Below are 20,011 nucleotides of genomic sequence, written 5' to 3' on the forward strand. Positions count from 1 at the left end.
ATCGGTGTTTGTTATCGTCTCCGATCCGAATTGCATTCTGTTCTTGACCTCCGAATTAAAAGACATGAATGTCACAATTTCCTTGAGACTCTGCACTTGTTTTCACTACACCATATTGTGAAAGAACACAGACTCTCATCTTGTACGCACAAGGCATCCTGACGCTGTTTTTGCAAACATTCTCGAATGGATCACTGGTTAGTCCACAATGAAGTAAGCAGTATTTACGACAAACATCGGCGCAACCTGTAGGGTTCTTATGGATTTTTGGCACCCCTAACACATGCCTTATTGAAGAAAACTGGTCACTATTTAAACACATAATTTTACGCACCAGCGATGCGTTCATCCCTAGACTATGTATTTGTCCCAGCCCATGGTTTGCCCGTCATTTGAATAGGAAACAAAAAACGAGCTTCTATGCATACTGGCATGCCTGATGCCTGGACGAGGTATGGAAACATTGTAGGCCTTTGTAAATCAGAAATAAAAACATCTAAACATTAGGAGAACGACAAAATGGATGAGTTGGCTTACATGCATAGTGAAAAGTTTGCAAGTAGACACAAGGGCAAGTCGCCTTTTTTTTCCCCAATTTGTCCTTGTATCTACGCACAAACTCTTCAGTATCTAACATTACTTCTTTATTACCACACCACCAGGAATTGTAAAGACTAATCTCAAGCGCTGCTGAAAAACAGGAAAGCCTGGTAAGTTTAGAACCCAGCCTTGTCTGCAGGACGCGAAACAGCAAATCTAACAAGCTGAAACTGCTAACCAGCTCAATAGATCATTTGCCAGCGTATTTACTACTGAAAGGAACATGTCTTCGTCGTACATGTCACGTTATTTTCAGTGTTGTTATATACCGGAAGTGATTGTGTGTCCAGCGGGAGTCCTACAAATCAAGTGCTGGTCCAGATGGTTTATGCACTAAATTACTCAAGATTACTACTCCATATTCATCATGGTTTCTTTGCAAATTATTTCAGTAGTCTATAGATAACACTACCCTACCTCATGATTGGAAAATCGCGCTCGTCATCCCCATCGACAAATCAGGCAATCGCAATGATTGTGGTAACTACAGACCGGTATCACTAACGTCAGTTCCATGTAATATTCTAGAGCCCATTCTGTACAGCAATAATATGCAGCACTTAGTAAGTACTAGCCTACTGTTTCTAAAACAACATTGCTTTCAGCGAGGAAAATTCTTTAAACACGCCCTTTTGAACTGCTCACTCATATTCAAGGGTGATTTACTGATTCGGTCAGACTGACACTGTGCTCGTACATTTTTCATTCGACAAAGTTCCTCACAGCCGCTTACTTGTAAAACTTAGCACGCTTAACCTTCATCAGAAGACTTTAGACTGGATTCCAAATTTCTTACTGGACAGATCTCATCAAGCTGTTGTACTAGATAATAATATATCATCAGCTACTGCTGTTAAATCTGGAGTTCATTACGCCCTTTTCGTACATAAACGATCTACCCAATAGTATCTTGTCACATATTCGCCTTTATGCGGATAAGTGTACCATTTATCGTCAGATTAATGCACCTAACGAAGAGTTTCTTCTGCATGAGGATTTTACTCCATTATCGTTATGGTGTGACGCGTGGCTAATAAGCATAGAAATGACGTTCACTACGTCACTCTATCTTATCATTTTCTTATATTACAAATAATGCTTCAGTTGAGCGGGTTAAGCAGTTCAAATACATCGGTGTCATCTTGGAATCAGCACGCTCAATACATCACTAGCAAAGCGAGTAAGACACTAGGAATACACTCTACACCTGACAAAACACTTGTGGTATACAACCCTCTAGTCAGACCTCAGCCCGAATATGCCTCTATTATTTGGGACCCGTATCAGGTTTACTAAACGCAGTCTCTGGAATCGTTGCAGAATCGTGGAGTGCATTTTATAACGAGGAATCACACACTCTCCAGTATAGCACAGCTCCGCAGATCTTTGAATGTACAAACACTTGAGCAGCGCAGACGCACTTCTTTCCTTGTCTATTTCTTCAAAGTCTACCACAGCACTCCCGCATTTCGCCTTCAACATATTCGCTCTGAATTATACATCACTCATTCCTTCAAAATATACCTAAGTCACTGCAGGACTAACTTGTACAAATTCTCCCATTTGATTTGGGCTATTAAACTTTGGAACGAGCCGCGGAGTGACGTTGAGTGTGCGAACAGCTACGATGCGTTTAAGCCTGCTGTTTTTGCATCCTGTCTTATTTGGGAGAGTACAATAATCTCTCTTAGGTAATATTTAATTACATTGTAAATAAGTAAAAAAATAAATAAATGTATTGCCAGCCCGGCGAAAAAATCACAATGCGCACTGAACGCGGCAAGGTGTGAAACATTTAGTGGGACGACATACAGTTGACAGATCACACAAGAAATACAATGCCGTGTAACTCGCTGCATACGACATCAAATGGCATATACATAGCGGATAGAAACAAATTTGTCACAGCGTTCAAATCTGAGAGTCGCAAATAACCGCGGATATGAGGGGACAGAAAGTGAACATTCAAGATGTAGTACGTACGTCTGGAGATTGTCTGCCAATGTAAAATGAACAAACAAATGCAACTTTGCTGAAAAGTTTGTCTATTCAACATAAAGCATCTTGAGCGTAAGTGGGAGCCATCAGGAATTTCTTCCGCGAAAATCCTATTCATTCTAAATAATTCAATTGCCACTTATGATATGTGCACTTGGGTCGTAAACGTTTGTCGCTGATGCCCGTTTCTGTGCTAAGCAAAAAAGATAGAAGGGAATTGTTATGAGCTTTTCCAGTAATATTGAATATAACACTGTCTTTACTTCTGTCCCATGAGGAATACAAGACACCGCAGGCACCATAGAAGGAGAACAGCTGTTTTCCAAAAAGAATCACCGGCGTGCAAGACTTTTCTGACATCCTAAAAGCATGAAGGGGATTCAGAAATTTCTATTCGTAGCGCATAGAGACGTTTAGCGGATAACTGGCGGCCCAGATGGAGCGAAGCTGCGCATTTCGTTTAAAAATGGCCACATCCTGAAATGGTCAAAGTTAATTTTCTAGGCTTTAAGTATTAACATAGCTCCCAAATTTGACGCCAACACTAAGATCGTTGCGTAATTACGTAGAAATTACCACTCACCAAATGTCTTCCATAAGGTCTCAAACCATTAACATCTAAAATCTGTAGAACACAGTGTGCAGACCTGACCGAACCGAGAGAGCAAAAAATATCCGTGCATTCTGTTATCCTACCATTGAATAATACCAATAAGCACGATATTCTAAATAAGCTTTCACATTCCATGAGCATGTTGTTCTCAGACAAGGAGTCGCGAATGAAAACAATTCCAAACGCCCTATGACTTATGGCCTTGACCACACGCAATGACAAGTTACACCAAGTTATCGCTCGTTGTTTCGTTTCCACCTGTTATGCGATGCAAATCACTGGACGACTACTACTATAAAGAAATTAGATTATCCTGCTTTCCTTGACGGCACATTCTGGAAGTGTCGTCGTGTATTTATGTAACTGCGCTACATCTTCCTCTTGTCACAGAGTCGATTTAGATGCACTCTTATAAGCGATGGAAACCACCGCCTGTGGTGCAGACTTTCAGTACTTAAATCCACCCTTTAAGTAAAAAATGATACATCACATCTACGGTGACAAAACGTTAGAGCATGGACATTGAAAAGCTCAGCAAGATATCACTGAAATCTTATATCAAATAATCGCTATCTTCCGTTATTTATTTTATTAATTTTTTTGCGCATACTGGATACCCTCATTTGGGTCAAAGCAGAGAGGGCAGAAAAATACAATCAGAAAAGCAGGCTACACCAGTAAAACAAAAGAACATTAATATTGCGTAATGCAGTACATATTCTATAATATAAGATAGCACACAAAGTGCATTGCCAAAATCAACACTCGTGGAGGCAGGGCATTGCATTCGTCAATCGCTCTAAAAAAAACAACAAAGAAATTTTAAAAGCATTATTATGCGCGTAGTATGGCGCTAAGGTGTGCTTATGACGACGAGTTCTACGCGTTTCTAAAACTCTTTTTGGGAAAAGGCGCAGTGTCTGTCTCAAATCTCGGCGGACACCATTACCGGCATACAATGGGAGATGCATATGTTGTCGGCGCGAATCCCAAACTAGCCTCGAAATCGATAAACTTCCACCGCACATGGATACTGAATTAGATATGAGATGGTATGACACACATCTTACCGCTGCGCAACGAGCGGTTGGATCATATTTTTGACACTAAATCAAGTGGGCATTCCTGGGCACAACGGTGGCTTTTCGGCCGAACGAGCCCTATCAGCTGTGACGAAATTCCCTTCACATGTCGTTCTTTGACGCAGTTTTGGTCTCCGTCGGGCCCAAAAATTATGGGCCGGGTGTTTTTATAGTGTGAACAATCGATTGGCTCAGATTAGCTTTTCCTTAGAACGTAAGGAAAACAATTTCGGCCAGGATTCAAACACGCTCTCTGCCAAGAAACGCGCTCCAGAGCTAATTTATTTCTCGTGACAAGAGCGCTTCGGAGGTGCTTAAACACCAAGGCTGATTGACAAGTGACGCAGGAAAGCCTGAGTGCTGTATCAAAATAACTTCCGGCGCGCTTGCTGCCTCAAACAACGCTGAACTGGGTGCTGCATCCTACGCGCAGCACTCCGGTCTGGTAATCGATGCAAACTTTTGCATCAGCCCCTCTCGTATGGTTCCTTTCTTTCTTTCATCTTGACACAGTTCTGCTCTCCTGTAGCCCTATATTCAGGCAATAGGAATTATTACAAGAATTGACTAATCAAGGAGAATAACATATCATAAAAAATTTATTTTCTATACATGATCTTACTGAGAACAGTAGCATGCGTAAGTGATCATTTGCCCAAATTATTTACCTTGCCACTGCCAGTTCTGTCCCTCAGTTCTTTAATTTTAAAGATGCACCTTTGTTCAGCAGATTCCTGGACACATAGAGAAAGCCTTTTGTGGTGAAATGGAGTGATGTCGATGATAGGAGCCAATGGCTGTGCTCACCCATTCACTCACCCATTTGTTTACTTGCTTGTCTGTTTGTTTGTGGGGTTTAACGCCCCAAAGCAACTGAGACGCTGTAGTGAGACGCCGTAGTGGAGGACTCCGGAAATTTCGACCACCTGGGGTTCTTTAACGTGCACTGACATCGCACAGCACACGGGCGTCTTGCTTTTCACCTCCATGTCACTCACCTATTCGGCTGTGCTAACCTATTCAACTAAAATGGATTGTTATAACAGTTATCACTTAACATTATGTTTAAACAGTAATAACTGCTCATGAGGGTATATTTTTTACTACACTATAACCAGAAAATGTCAGTGGTCCGGGCGTTGGAGGTGTGTCTGCCTAGGTGTCAGAAACGGAGGCGCACAAGTGTTCGATTGCCGAAGTAGTTCAAGGAGTAAAAATTGGGTTCTCGTAACAAGCTTATAGACGTGCCAGTGCACAGTAAACCTGTCTGCGGTTATTAGTATTAACTAAGATCCGAATTCCAAAGACAAACACGAGTGCTATATGCCTGGTAATATGGAAGTGATGAAACGCAAGGCTAGGGGTCTTGGGAGCTAAAATAACACACAGCCATATGTTAAAAACAAAGCTTGTGCGGCGTACTGGCTTCAAATGTGAAGAGACATGCTCATTTGGCCCTCAGAATCGCGATTTTTACGCACCCCAAATGTGTTTTCTAAGGAAATTGTTGCCCCTTCAACGACGTTCAAGTAATGAAATGGGTTCTACTGTAAACACGTCAACGGGGCATTTCTCACGTTCAAGCACTATTCCCATTACTCTGCTAACACAACTTCCAACGCTCTTTCGTCCCCATCCATAGTTTGCACCGATCGCCGCTCACGGAACTCAGGGCGCACGTACATTGTTTCCCTATTCTCATTATTATAGCAACAGGGCTCTCAAAGCACGGAAGGCAGCATTCAACAGCAATCCCCGGGCGTGGACACGGGCGGCTACGCGGGCTCTCCACTGAAGGAGAGGTGCGCCTGGACACGAAAAAGGCGGACGCCGAGACTTGGACCCCAGCTGTGGGTTTCCCATTTGGGCTATGTGGAGTGTACCAGATTAACGTATTCACCCACGCCCAGGATTGCTGCGGCACGCCGCAAAAATGTCTCTACAGGGCGCGTCTGTGGCGCCGCATCGGAGGTGCTGGGCTTCTCGGCGCGCGGGAGACGGGGAGGCCCGTCGGCTCCACCGCCGAGCGCGCATCGCCTCTCGCCGTAAGCGAAGAGCTGCCAGTGGGTTGCGCAAGCTCCTGTACTCGCCCGGTTTCCAAGGGCGGCCGGAGCAAAACCCCACCGGGCTCGACGCGCCGTCCCAGCCTCCAAGAAGGGAAATCTGCTCACCCGTGCCGTTTTCCGTCGCACACGGCGGGATCCCAGCCTGACGGCCATCTTGATCGCGCCGATCCCGGCGTGCACCGCGCGTCGCGGCCGATCCCCCTTCCTACAACAGCTGAAACGCGGAGAGAGCGGAAAGCACGGTGGCGGGACGGTTTAGGGAGCAGCTGCCAAAAGGCCAAATTATGCGAGATGATTGTGTTTGTGGCGCCATCTAACGTAGAACGTAGCAACTGAAAGGCGCGGGGTTGTTATCGACCGCTTTCAAGTTTTGGTGATCACAATGCTCGCTCAATAAACCACGTCTTGCGCTACTAGATGGCGCTGTAATCATGTCAAGCCCCAGTGGGGTGTGTTTGGCTTTCGTATCGTTGCGTCGATGCAGTGTATAGCGGCTGCAGTGTAGCCGCGCCCCTGGCGGATGGCGATGCGGCGCGGATGAGCGCATTCCGCTTTTGCTTTTGCTGCTGCCGCTGTCTGCGGCTGCTCCCGGCTGTCTCGCGTGCGTCATGCGAGCGCGAGGCTGAGGGGGCGCTTTCCTGCAGGACTTTCGTGTGCCGGGCGAAGCGACATTGCCGTCCTGCGACACCGCTGACGGGATTCGACGCGGCGGAGATAGAAGGGACGCCGACTACCAGTGCGCGCGGTGTGCACCCTGAAACGCTACGGAGAGTTGTCTGTCTTGGGCAGGCGTCGCCTTGCTTTATTCGGCTGCTGCTGAAAGGGGAAGAGCATCTGCTGGGGGCCGCAAGTATCCCGCTGCTGAATATCATTTGGAGGAGGTGCAAGTACCGTGTGCCGCGAAACTCAAGAGCAGGTCCGCGTGGCGAGTTCATGCAGCATTGTATCCTAATCGGTAGTCGTACTAGGCTACTTAAAATAGTTCTTTTTTTTTAGATTTTGGACTCCAGAGACGAGAAGAAACTTTCAGTTCCTTGTACATGGTCGCTTATTATTTATTTATTTATTTATTTGATCATACTACAGACCCAGTGAAGGGTCCTGGTAGGAGGGGCAACAATTCCAAAAGAAAACAGAAAAGCATAAAGTGCAAAAACATGAACATAAAATTTACACAAGTACAAGCAAGACGGCAAATCAATGCACGGCCTTTTCTAAGGAATCAAAGTCCTGAAGGGATGATAATGGCTGGTTATTCCATTCGGTTGTGGTGCGCGGGAAAAAAGAAAATTTGAAAATATTAGTTCTGGCAAAGTAAGGTGTTAGTGATTCGGTGTGCGTATTTCTTGTTGCCCTAGACGATGCCGGTTTAAGATACAAATCAGGAGTCATTGATAATTTATCATTTTTTAGTAGAAAGAGGAATTTTAGCCTGTGTATTCTGCGCCTTGATTCAAGGGACTGTATATTATGTTTAAGCATTAGGGTAGATGGTGAGTCAGTGCTGCGATATTTAGAAAATATAAACCGAACAGCCTTGCGTTGAATTCTTTCGAGAACATTAATGTTAGTGTGTGGATCCCAAACAGTGCACGCGTACTCAAGTTTAGGTCTAATCATGGTGTTATATGCTAGCTGTTTGACGTCGGAAGGAGCTTGTTTTAACTGTGTCTAAGAAAACAAAGGTTACGGAAAGAAGATGAGCATACAGTGTCAATATGTTTGTTCCAGCTGTGTTTATTCGTTAGTGTTACACCGAGGTATCTGTAATCTTCGACTTCTGAAAGGTTCCGGGTGGGAAGACTGTATGAAAAAGAATGGCGGTTCTTTTTGTTCGTAATCCGCATAAATACTGTCTTGTCAGCATTTAATTCCATTCCCCATTTATTACACCATTCGCTAATACTATATAAGTTGGAATTAAACTTAATGGGAATGGAATAAAAAAAAATTGGAAACGATGTTTCAGCATTTATATGAATTATTTGTGACAAGTAATGTTCCTCCTGTACGCTTCCAGAATTCCTCTTGGGACAATATAGAAATTCATTACTGGCTTTAGTAGAAAAAAATTCTGATTAAATTGTAATTTTCTGCAAACTACTCTATCCCGTTCATATCGACGCGGCTGTATATTTTACACCAAGCGCGAATGAGATCGTTTAGGTAACGGAAACTCTATTCAAAATTTTAGTCGAACTGGAAAGCGCGCGATATCAAAATAGTTTTGCTGGAGATGCGTATATACGGAGTCAGCCAGAAGTGCTTGCAGGGATCTGTGCTCTTCTCATGTCTCGCATGCTTTTACCACATTAGCTCAGTGGTGACAGCAAAAGGTCATAATCAACGGATGTGCGCATAATTTAGGCATTTTTCTGTAGGCTGAAATTAGGAATTAAAATTGCTGCGAAGTCCATGACGTTGTAGACATCAACAGATAAATTTCCTCACTTCCTGATATTTCAATCATACACTTAAGTTACAGATAGTTATAGCAAGTGGAGGAGGACGTACCGCAAGGAGGGGTCGCCAGGAGATAGCTCATGACCACCATTGTAAATAAAACCAACTACTCGTAAACAAAACTTCCCTACCTGTTATAAAGAAAGAAAAAAAAAAGTGCCTCGAGAAGTTATATTTGACACTCAGAATTGCATTACTCTACTGCGGGTCATTGACTCGCGTAGATTACAAAACAGTCGTTTCCTGATACAAACCTGTTCACATTGGCTTATTCAGACTTTGGTGACGCGATTTTTAGCTGTGCATCATCTAGACCATTTCCGCGTTACGGCTTTCCCTTGCCACTCGTGAAATGCGCATCTCAGTCGTGCCATTTCACTTTGACATCGGCGCTATGAAAGCTGTCCTGCGTTTCTTTATTTTTTTAGAGAGAAGTTGATTTCCTTCTAAGGGAAAGAAAGAGCAGCAGGGGCGGGGCAGGAAGTTAGATGGTGAATTAAATTAGGACGTTGGCAAGAGTGAAGTCAAGCAAGGAGTGGAGGGGGTTAATATGATGTCTATTGGAGAGGCTTCGGCCCTACAGCTGGTATAACCGAGAACTTTCCGCAAACGTGTTGTGCGGGCCAACTTTCTTTTATTTTGCTTTATTCTACGGAGGCTGCCGGACTTTACTGGACTGTGGTACGAAAATTTTTTTGTGCCGTTAGGAGCGTCCGGCTGTTTAGTTTCTACCCTGTAAGCACTCCTCTTGAATGCTGCAATGATTTTGTAATTATTAAATCTGTTGTTTTTTTTCCTACAGTAACCATATTCGTGCTTCGTTGAAGTTATTTCACCTCAGCTCAAAACTGCGTGAGAAATTGTTCTTTGTTTAGGAGCCCATACTCATACCGTGACAGAAAAACACGTTTTCTTCATTTGAAAGCTTCTCTTACTGACTTGGCGCATCAGGCGAATAGCGCCTCGCGCTTTTAGGGAGCGCTGTGTTTGCCGACCTTCTGTTCTCTTGTGACTACCTGGGTTTCAGACAAGAGGCCTCACCAACTAGCATGCCAAAACTGTGCTAAGATGTAGCGCAGTGTAAAAAAAGTTGTGCATACTTTATCGTCGATGCCAAAAAAGTGAATTTCCCCGAAATTAACTGTTACGGTATGCGCAGATTCATGTTATCCTACAGCGAGGGTATCCGCGCGTCTTGAAGCTACAGTCCGTATAGACGCAAAATTTTGCACGATAGCTTGTGCAGTTCGTTCGGCTAATTATTGCCCGTTGCGCCGCCTATCATGACATCACAGTTCACATGTACTGAGCGGGTTATTCAAACACAGCTTGCAGATGGTATCATTGGTTTAGTCAGGTTAAATCCAGGATATTTTTCTCGCTCGCAACGTACCCACACAGAATTTTCTAGGGAACGGAACGTTTTACGTTATCGAGTTAAAAACCGGAGGGATATTCTCACGTACAGTGGGCGGATAATCATGTAGCACAGTATTATACAGAAAGTCGGGACATGTGGTGCTCAGAAGGTTATTGGGTACAAAACTCTCGAGGTGTTTGCCTTCCCTTGCTGAACGTGGTGCACTTGTTGTTCCCAGCGGCCGCTCTGTTTCGACCCGGCCTCAGCGAAGGTCGACTGAGTAGGGGACGTGAGCATTCGGGCTTAGACCACACTCGCGCTGACTGGCAGGCGAGTATGCGGCTACAACGTGCTCAGACTATCGTGCGCTCCTGCAAAGTGCAAGAATGCTAAAAACTAAATCGTTACCTGACGAGCATCACCCGCGCAAATCGACGTCGGCATTGTATGTTGCCTACGAAGGGTGCACGGCCTCGGAGGGAATTACATACCTGAGCGCACTTTTATGGCTCTATAGTCACACCTTCACAAGTGTTACTATATAGCTCTCGCTTCATGACGCCCCCACGATTTTTCCTGCAGAACCACCACCTGTACGCAAAAGATGACCAAAACACACGCTTTCCAAGTATGAATTGGCATCATACCAAAACCTAATTTCTTGCACCAACTACTCACACTGGAGGTTTTTGTAATGCGCATCATGGAGTAGAAAAAGGCCGCACGTTGGCATCGATTTTTATGCCACTGACTGCAGTTCTTTTGACACCAACGTGCATTTCCGCGGGCCAATGTCAGGCGAGAGACACCTAGTCTGGATCGCAGCCAGCGACTTCCGTCTTCCGGTCCCGGCACGAAGGCGTCGGAGCGAGAAGCAAGGAGAAACGCCACCCAGGCTGCAGCCGACATTCGCTGGCTCAGCGCAAATTTAGCTGCCAGCCCCTTCGAGGCCTGATGATTCACGCTGCGGGCGAATCGTACTCGAATGGCCGTACAGTGCTACCAGGAAAGGTAACCTCCTTCTCTGGCCCCAGAACGTGTGAGATCTCACGATGAGATATTCTTGAGACAGGCTCTTTAAAGACACATTGGCACTTAGTGAGCTCGTATAGACCAACACCGTGTTTACAAACAAAGGGGGCGCTCGCGGCGTCGCAGCCGACTGGGGGTGAAAAATAGGGTTAGCGCCCTTAGGAATACATGGAACCGAAATATTTCTAAGCAGTTTTCTCATTTCAAGGGGCACCTGTGATGTCGTTATTCTGTACAAAGCAACTGTGAGCATCCTAGAACATATTGTCAAAATATGAAATCTCATTACCGAGGCGAGGTATTTTTAAAACACTGCGAAACATGTTGGGGTGCGAGTTGGGAGGGCGACCCGTAGAAATGCATGTAAACACAACTTACCGGAAAATTTTTCTCATTTCGCAGGGCATCAGAAGTGGTGGCTGGTCGTTAAACGTTGACCAGGGCTTTGAAGAAGTGTGTGATAAAGTATGGTGCGTCATTACGGAGGCGGTCTACTTTTAAAACTCCCCGAATAACCTGTTCTATGAATCCAGACACCGCCAAAAGGCAAGCTGGGTGTAGCTAATCGCGCAGTTTTGCTTAGTCTGATATGCTGCCCCATAGGGTAATTAGGCTTGATAATACTGTCGCTCCAGTGATACATGCTAGACAGAATTATATTTAAAAAGCAGTTGTCAAACGCCATACGACAATATGAACCGAACGAGATTCGCCCATTGCAGCAGACGACAGCGTAGCTGGCGATACCCAACGCGACCGCCTCCAGCTCCGGAGCGTCTGCTAACGACAGCGGTGGTGCATTGTCGTCTGCAAATGTGCGCGGTCAGTTTATCGTGCTGTGAGTGGTCCCACAAGTCGTCAGACTTGCATTACTTGCAAGAGAATGTAGTGTGTCATGCAACATGACGTCGGGGTGTCGTACAAGACGTTCACCAAAAAATGAGAAGGGTTCAACGCTGCTGAACCGAGCAAAATGTTGCGGGAAGTTGTGTTTACATGTATTTCTATGGGTCGCCCTCTCAACTCGCACCCCGATACGTTTCGCGGTGTTTTAAAAATACTTCGCCTCGGTAATGAGATTTCACACTTCCGCGATCTATTCCAGGGCGTTCATGGTTTCTCTGTACCGAATAACGACATCAAAGATGACCCGTGAAATTAGAAAACTGCTTTGGAATATTTCGCTTCCATGTATTCCTATGGGAGCTAAGCTTATTTTTCACCCCCAGTCGGACCACGCTGGCGATAGAAGCGCCACCGCATCGTGCTTACGTCAGGGAATGGCCTTTATGGTTGATGGCCCCCGTTTCCGGAAAGAAACGCGTCGCCAGGGTGGAAAAAGCATCATCATCATCATCATCAGCCTGATTATACCCACTGCAGGGCGAAGGCCTCTCCCATATTTCTCCACTTAACCCGGTCCTGTGCTAGCTGCATCCACTTGACCCCTGCGAACTTCTTAATCTCATCCGCCCACCTAACTTTCTGCCGCCCCCTGCTACGCTTTCCTTCCCTTGGAATCCAATTTGTTACTCTCAGTGACCATCGGTTATCCTCTCTTCGCACTACATGTCCTGCCCATGTCCATTTCTTCTTCTTAAAAAGCATGCAACAATATAAAATAAAACGACTACATTTAAAATAATACATAAAATTAAAAATAAAATAAAAAATTTAGTACCGATTATGGAATCGAACCTCGGTCCTTATGGTCTTCAGACGGGCACCTTAACCACTACTCTGGTTATTTTTTTTTTTTTTCTTTATTGCCTGTTTTGAGTTCACATCAATTCAAAAAAGATCCACGATAATGGTAAAACTCGCAACAACCAGACTTCGGCTGTCACGAAAGGTTTAAAATTTTTTTGAGGACAGCCAGTTCATCAAGCACACTGATCCAGTCAGGTGGATCAGAAAGCACCCGATACGTTTCTCTAAGGAGCAGCACACTCTCGATAAAGTTCTCGCGTACAGAACGCGTGTTGACATCTGCATGTTGCACCTGCATCCTTGTTTTCCACAGGCTGTGGAGGCTCAGGACCATGACTAAATCCAAAGGAATACCCTCACTCTCGACTGGAAGGAACCGTATGCCATACGGATCTAACGGAAGGTCTTTCTTTAGTGTTCTCTGGAGAACATCCCAGTGAAAGACTGGGTCCCAGCAATCCAGAAAGACGTGCTCGATTGTCTCTGGTTTTTTGCAAAGGAGACAATCTGTTGTCCAGGGAACGAATAAGCCTCTTTCATGTAACCAGGTTTTAACAGGTAATGTGTTGGAATGTAGCTTAAAGAAGAACGTTTTAACTGAAGGCCTAACTGGCATCTTTTTCACACGCTTTAAGACATCCTGTCCGGGGCCTCCACGGTGTGGTGCACGGTAAATCGGCAACGGTATCATCACATCCAGAAGATCTTTGTACAGCTTCTTCTTACACACTTTGCTCAAGTATTCCATTGAAAAACGCGCATGCAACATTCTGAAAGACAAGACAACTTCGCGCATGTACCCTTTTAAAGCGCCACTCATATTCTCACCAGAACAGACAACGTATTCTGGAAGCATTTTACACAGTCGTACTTGCATGACCGTCCTCAAGAATTTGTCGTTTTGATCACGAAGGAAAAAAAAACGCGAGACAACCTGTCGCAAAAAGAGATGCACAAGGCCCAAGCCCCCCGCCTTAACAGGCAGAAAGAGGTTGGTTCTGCTGCACTTTTCCCATGTTGATGACCACATGAAAACGGCAAAGACACGATGAATTTTTTGAATGCTAACACGCGTCGCCGAAAGCACATTCATTACGTACCATATCTTTGCCACAAGGAAAACATTGCACACATAAGCGCGTGAGAACATTGACAACGGCTTGCCCTGCCATGAATCAGCTTTCTCTCTCGCTCTCTCTGCTTGGCCAGCCCAGAATGGGGTGGGATCTTGGTACGATTCAAGCGGCACGCCTAAATACTGGGTCGGCAATTTTGACCATTGCAAACGAGAAAAGTATTCAGGCGTAACATCCCAGTCTCCATGCCAGAAACCGGCACTTTTTTCCCAATTTACTTCACAGCCTGTCTGTCGGCAGAATTTTTCAACAAGGGCAGTAACTTCTTGAATGCTTTCTCTGCTTGAACAGAATACAGCGATGTCATCTGCATATGCCAGCATTTTGACCTGTGCTGACTGCAGCATAAAACCAGTTATACGTTCATTGTTTATGATAGACCGGCAGAGAGGCTCGAGGTAGGCCGCGAACAGTAGGGGTGACAGGGGGCAGCCTTGCCTCACTGACGACAGCACACGAATGCTGTCAGTGAGCTCTCCATTCACAATTATCCGTGTCGTGCAGTTCGCATACACCATTCGAACACCTTCCTCAATCACTCGCCCTATGTTTGAGTGTGTCAATACTTCGAACAAGGCATCGTGTGAAACGCGATCGAATGCTTTGGCGAGATCCAGCTGTATCATTGCCACTCGAGATCCAATCGCGTCACAACACTCCAAAACAGTTCGTACCACGTGCACATTAGTTGCGATGCTTCGACCTTTAATGCCGCACGTCTGGTGTGGCCCAACCAGACTCGGTATTACACTTTGAAGCCTTTTCGCCAGCACTTTCATGTATATTTTGTAATCCACGTTGGTGAGGCTTATCGGCCGATAAGAACCCACCAACAAGCGTTTTCCTGGCTCATCATACTTCGGAATCAAAACAATGTGCGAGGTAGAAAACGAAGGTGGGACCTGCTTACGTTCGTATGACTCATCTAGCACTTTAAGCAAAATCTGGGCTGTGTAATCTTTAAATGCTTTGTAGAAAGCAGCGCCAAGCCCATCAGGTCCTGGCGACTTTCCCATTGGAAGGTCGTCTATCGCACTTTCTATTTCTGTCAAACTTATGGGTCGTTCTAGACGCGTTTTAACATCCTCATCGAGCTTTGGCATTTGGCGCAAAAATTCTGCCTGAAAGCCATTTTTGACTTCGCGTTTACGGCCAAGCAATTCATTGTAGTGTTCTATAAAGGTATTTTTGATAGTAGCAGGGTCACTAGTTACAGCACCTCGGTTGTCAATTTGCCGTATTTCCTTTTGATACGCGTGCCGTTTCTCATCTGACAGCGCTCGCTTAGTTGGCGTCTCCCCCGCCCAAAATTTTTCCGACCTTGCTCTTATCACTGCTGCCTTATACTTTTCAGTGTCAATGTTTTCAAGTTGTCGTTTCAAGGCTTTTATTTCTTCTGCATATCTTCCCGGCTGGATGCTATCCATGCTAAGCAAAAACTCAAGCTCCTCGTGCATTTCTTTCTCTTTTCTTTTTTCCTCATATCGAATTGCGCTTGCAGTTTTGATAGCTAAAAGCTTTACTCTCTGCTTTAGCTCCTCCCACTCAACTATATAGCTTTCGGCCTGCGTCGAAAGTAATTTATCGAGTTCTTTCGTTGTCTCTCTTACAAAACTGTCGTCCTCTAAAAGCTTCACGTTAAATTTCCACAGGTGCCAGTTAAATCGTGACCTCCGCTGTTTCCTGCCAAATGTTCCAATTACTAAGCAATGGTCACTGAAACTTACGGGCTTAACGTCATACTCTGTGCACAATGAAGCCAGTTCAACAGAGACATAAATGCGATCTAATCTGGCGTGGCTATCCCTTTGAAAATGCGTGTATTTAGGGTGTGCGTCGTAAGAGAACAAATAGCCAACGTCTTCGAGATTACACTCATTAATTAAAGAGTGCAGCAGCTGAGCACTCTTATCCCTCACTGGCAAATTTTTTGCGCGGTCCTGAGCGAAACAAACACAGTTGAAGTCTCCTATCAATATTACTACCTTGTCGCACCTAAGATGCACAACAATAACCAGAGTGGACTGTACTCTGGTTATTGTTTAGTATATGTAGCTACTTTTGCTCTTTCGTACTTGTATATTTTCCTTGGCAGTAGAATTTGTGGCCGTAATTCACCGATCGCCCTTTAAACACGCTATCTTTGCAGGCTATCACGAGGGTTTACAAATGTGCCATATCTTTATAATGCGTCGCTTTATTGAAGGCAAACCTCGAGATATCATAATTTACTAGTGCTGATGTGTTTTTCATCGTCTACGAACGCTTGTAAGTTTTCCTACATAGAGATATCCGCTGCACTAATACTTGTAATACTGGGCGTTTTAGCTTCACGTGCTACCAGCAGAGCATCGATGTCAGTGAATACACATCCGAATGAGCGGTTTCAATATGTAAACATTTGAGAACGCGTCGCGCGGTGTGCGGCTATCTGCGCATCTTTCGATGGTCAGCGATGTTTGTTTATTTTTTCTCGGACAGTTTTTTGTCATCGCTAGCGAAACGATACGTTCGTGCTTCTACTTTCGTGTTGTAGGCGGCAGATCTTCAGTCGCAGATATGAAGACGCACCGCAACATCGTACGAGCTCCAGCGACTGTTGTACGCGCAAAAGCGACGCGACGCGCGTATATGCCTGCTAGCGCACACTTCGACGGCTTCGCATTTTCGAGGTATTTGGGAAACGAAGCGCGCCCTTTATATAAAGAACAGTTGTATAACATGTTTGGTATCATGCTTATTTAGTGCGCTGGCGTGTCCGGCATGGTCATTCTGGTTGAGCTTCGTCGATCGGCCCGGCTTCTGTTCGGAAGCAGAATACTCTGCCCGGTATCAGTTCCAGAAATGACGCGTTCGTCCGGTTTCTGGTTAATTGATACAGGCTGAACAATACATAACTCTACTACATTTGAAAAAGAAAAAAGGAAAAGAAAAAAAGAAAAAGAAACAAAAAGAAAATAGAAAAGAAAATTACATGTGATTCGAACTTCGGCTCGCAAGTACGCACTTTAACCACTACACCACGGCAGAAGACGGTGATAGTGATTATATACCTGCTTATGTAGTCGAGATTGCTCTTTTGTAGTTTGTGTATTTTTGTAGGGTGTAGAATTTGTGGTCGTAATTGAACGATCGCCCTTTAAACACGCTGCATCTTTTTCCTGCCTATCACGACGGGTTATCCGTGTCCCGCATCTTTACAATGTATCGCTTTCTTGCAGACCAACCTCCGAATGTCACAATTTACTAGTGCTGATGTGTTTTGTCATCGTCTTCGAACGCATGCAATTTTTGCTACATATAGATATATGCGGTGCACCAACACTTGTAATACTGCTTGTTTTAGCTTCACCTGCTGCCAGCGAGCCGCGACGTCAATGAATTTACTTCTGACCAAGTGTTTTGCATGCGTAAACAGTCGAGGAAGCGACTCCCGATATTCGGCTGACCTGTGCATATTTCGATGGTCAGCGATGTTTCATTTATTCTCAAGCGTATTTTATCCGCGCTAACGAAACGCTACGTTCTTGCTTGCGTTTTCGCGTTGAAGGTGGCAGATCTTCAGTCGCAGATTATGAAGATGCACCGCAAGTTCGTACAAGCTGCAGCGACTGCTGCACACGCAAAAACAAAACGCGATGCATTTATGTACTTGCTAGCGCACACATCCACGGCTTCATATCTTCTAGGTAGGTACGAAACAACGCGTACTCCACATATACAGAAAAGTTTTAACGTATATTATGTATGGTTTCATGCTTATTTAGCGTGAAGGCATATTCCGACGTGGTCATCCTGGCTGAGCTTCACGATCCGCCCGAGTTGTACTGAGAAGCGGAAATACTCTGTCCCGTATCAGTTCCATTCATATCGGATTTGTCCGGTTTCTGTTAAACCGGACATGACCTGTCCTGTATATGAGCTCAATACAGGACTGGTCCGCCCTGTTTCATATCCATACCGGGCTGGGATGTCGTGTATAAGATGCATACGAGAAGTGGTCTGCCCTGTATTAACTCGATACCGGACTGGATCGTCCGGAATGAGATTCATACCGGACATGACCTGTCCGATATAAACCCGTTTAAGCTTCATACAGGACTGGTCCGCCCTGTTTCATATCAATACCGGATTTGATGTCATGTATAAGTTGCATACCGGAAATGGTCTGCCCTGTAATAATTCTATTCCGGACTGGACCGTCCGGATTGAGATTCATACCGGACATGACCTGTCCGATATAAACCCGTTTAAGCTTCATACAGGACTGGTCACACCGGTATCAAATTTATACGGGATAATACAGGACCGGTTCAAACCCGTTTGTCGCGATGCGGGATTTTTCAATAGGGTTGCCTTGAGAAAATGTGAAATGCCTGCAGGATAGGCATTCAAGACGCATTCAGGATAGTGAGTGATTCCCGGGAGGGACAGCAGCATCGAAGCGTCGTGACTGACACCAGGGATGTAAAGTTGGAATTTTTTCTGGCAATTGGTATGAATATTCGCGTCCAAGGCTCAAAACATCGATCCGCTATTGCTCAAACGATGTGCAACAAACCCAGTCAAACATACGGCAGCCAAGCTAGCAAAACGAAAGAAAAACTGCCGGTGTTTAATTATATTAAATTTACTGAGATACTTGTCCAAACAAGAACGGGTAATTTCTCAATCAGTTTTACGCAGAAAAGAAAAATCACATGGGTCGAGCATTAGAGATTTGTCGTGTGATGGCTACGTGGCGGAATATTTGGCCTATGTCGCTGCCCGGAAATATCCTGAAGGCTTATTTTGGAGATCACACGCACCCTGAATCGAAGCGTGTTGGTGCTTCCGCTCCGCTCGCCGTGAGCCTAACCGGTGACAATTTTTGTCTCCTTTAGCTGAGCGGAGGCACACACGAGCGGCACAAAGAGCGAGTTGATTATAAAAAGTGAAACTGGACAACAACAACAAAAAAATACTTTTTATTTTCCCGCCCCACTGCAAAGCAATATTTTCGCGCCTAAATATGTCACAGCATGTCAAGCAAGAAGCATATGCTGTTACTGAGCGGGCCGTGGTAGTTTTTGTGAAGCCGACGATGACACATGTTGCTTTTCCATGTACCACGTGTTCGTCCGTCCGCTCCGCGTTCCTCTATGACCGCGTACGAGCGGAAATGATTCACATAAAAACAGCACAAACAGACGACGGACAAGGAAAGGACACAGAAGGCTCTAAATATTGTTGTGGGACGCTGTGCCCGCCTAGAGATAGACACAGAAGAACGGAGGACACCAGACAAACACCACTTGCCCCGGCGCTCTTCTTTTGTTCTCTAACCCTGGCGCTGGCGCCGCGCGCTCGTCTCGCGCTCGTCCCGCGCCTCTTCTTTTTCTGGCGCAGCGCTCCTCGGCGCGCGCCGTAACATCTTTCCACCGGGGTGGGGGGAAGAAAGTGTCGGTGAGTATCGGTGAGCTGCTGCAGGCGCGCCACTTATGGGGCGGCATTTCGTGGGGAAGGCATGAGGCAGCAGGCGACGATAGTAGTGGTGATGACCCGGTATCTAAGTCAGAGTCAATGCTGGCGCCGTTGACATATCACTTCATGTTTGACACATGCTCCGGGAAAATGCGGTGCACACCGCATGGTCGATGCTCGGGGAGGTCTTCGAGGCGGTATGTCACGGGGCCGAGCCGTTCAACGACACGGTAAGGGCCGCGGTATCAGGGCATGAGCTTCGTGGCACGGCCAGTCGCGCGGATGGTGCGGCGAACGAGGACCAAGTCACCGGACCGGAAGGAGGGAAGTGGTGGTGCTGCCGCAATGGCAACTTGCACACGCGCATGAGCCGTGAGAAGGTTGCGCTGAGCGTCGAGCCGGGCGTAACGAAGTCGTTGGGCGGAGTCAGTTCGTGACGCAGTCTGATGGGAAAGGCCCAACTGCGCGTCGAGAGGGATGGAGGGTGT

General features: G+C 45.6%; 1 protein-coding gene across 2 annotated transcripts in view; it reads right to left on the reverse strand.

Moving 5' to 3' along the window:
• The window catches only part of Asator (tau-tubulin kinase asator), a 193,382-nt gene extending 186,815 nt beyond the window's left edge, over positions 1 to 6,567 (reverse strand). For both annotated transcript variants that reach the window (XM_084580671.1, XM_084580670.1), the window contains exon 1: positions 6,465 to 6,567. The gene's annotated coding sequence lies outside the window, so the exon portion shown is untranslated. The remainder of the gene's footprint in view (positions 1 to 6,464) is intronic.
• Between the last annotated feature and the right edge of the window lie 13,444 nt (positions 6,568 to 20,011).

The sequence above is a fragment of the Amblyomma maculatum genome, chromosome 10 (assembly GCF_055883805.1).
Source record: "Amblyomma maculatum isolate TAMU_Amacu chromosome 10, ASM5588380v1, whole genome shotgun sequence".
Classification (NCBI taxonomy): Eukaryota; Metazoa; Arthropoda; class Arachnida; order Ixodida; family Ixodidae; genus Amblyomma; species Amblyomma maculatum.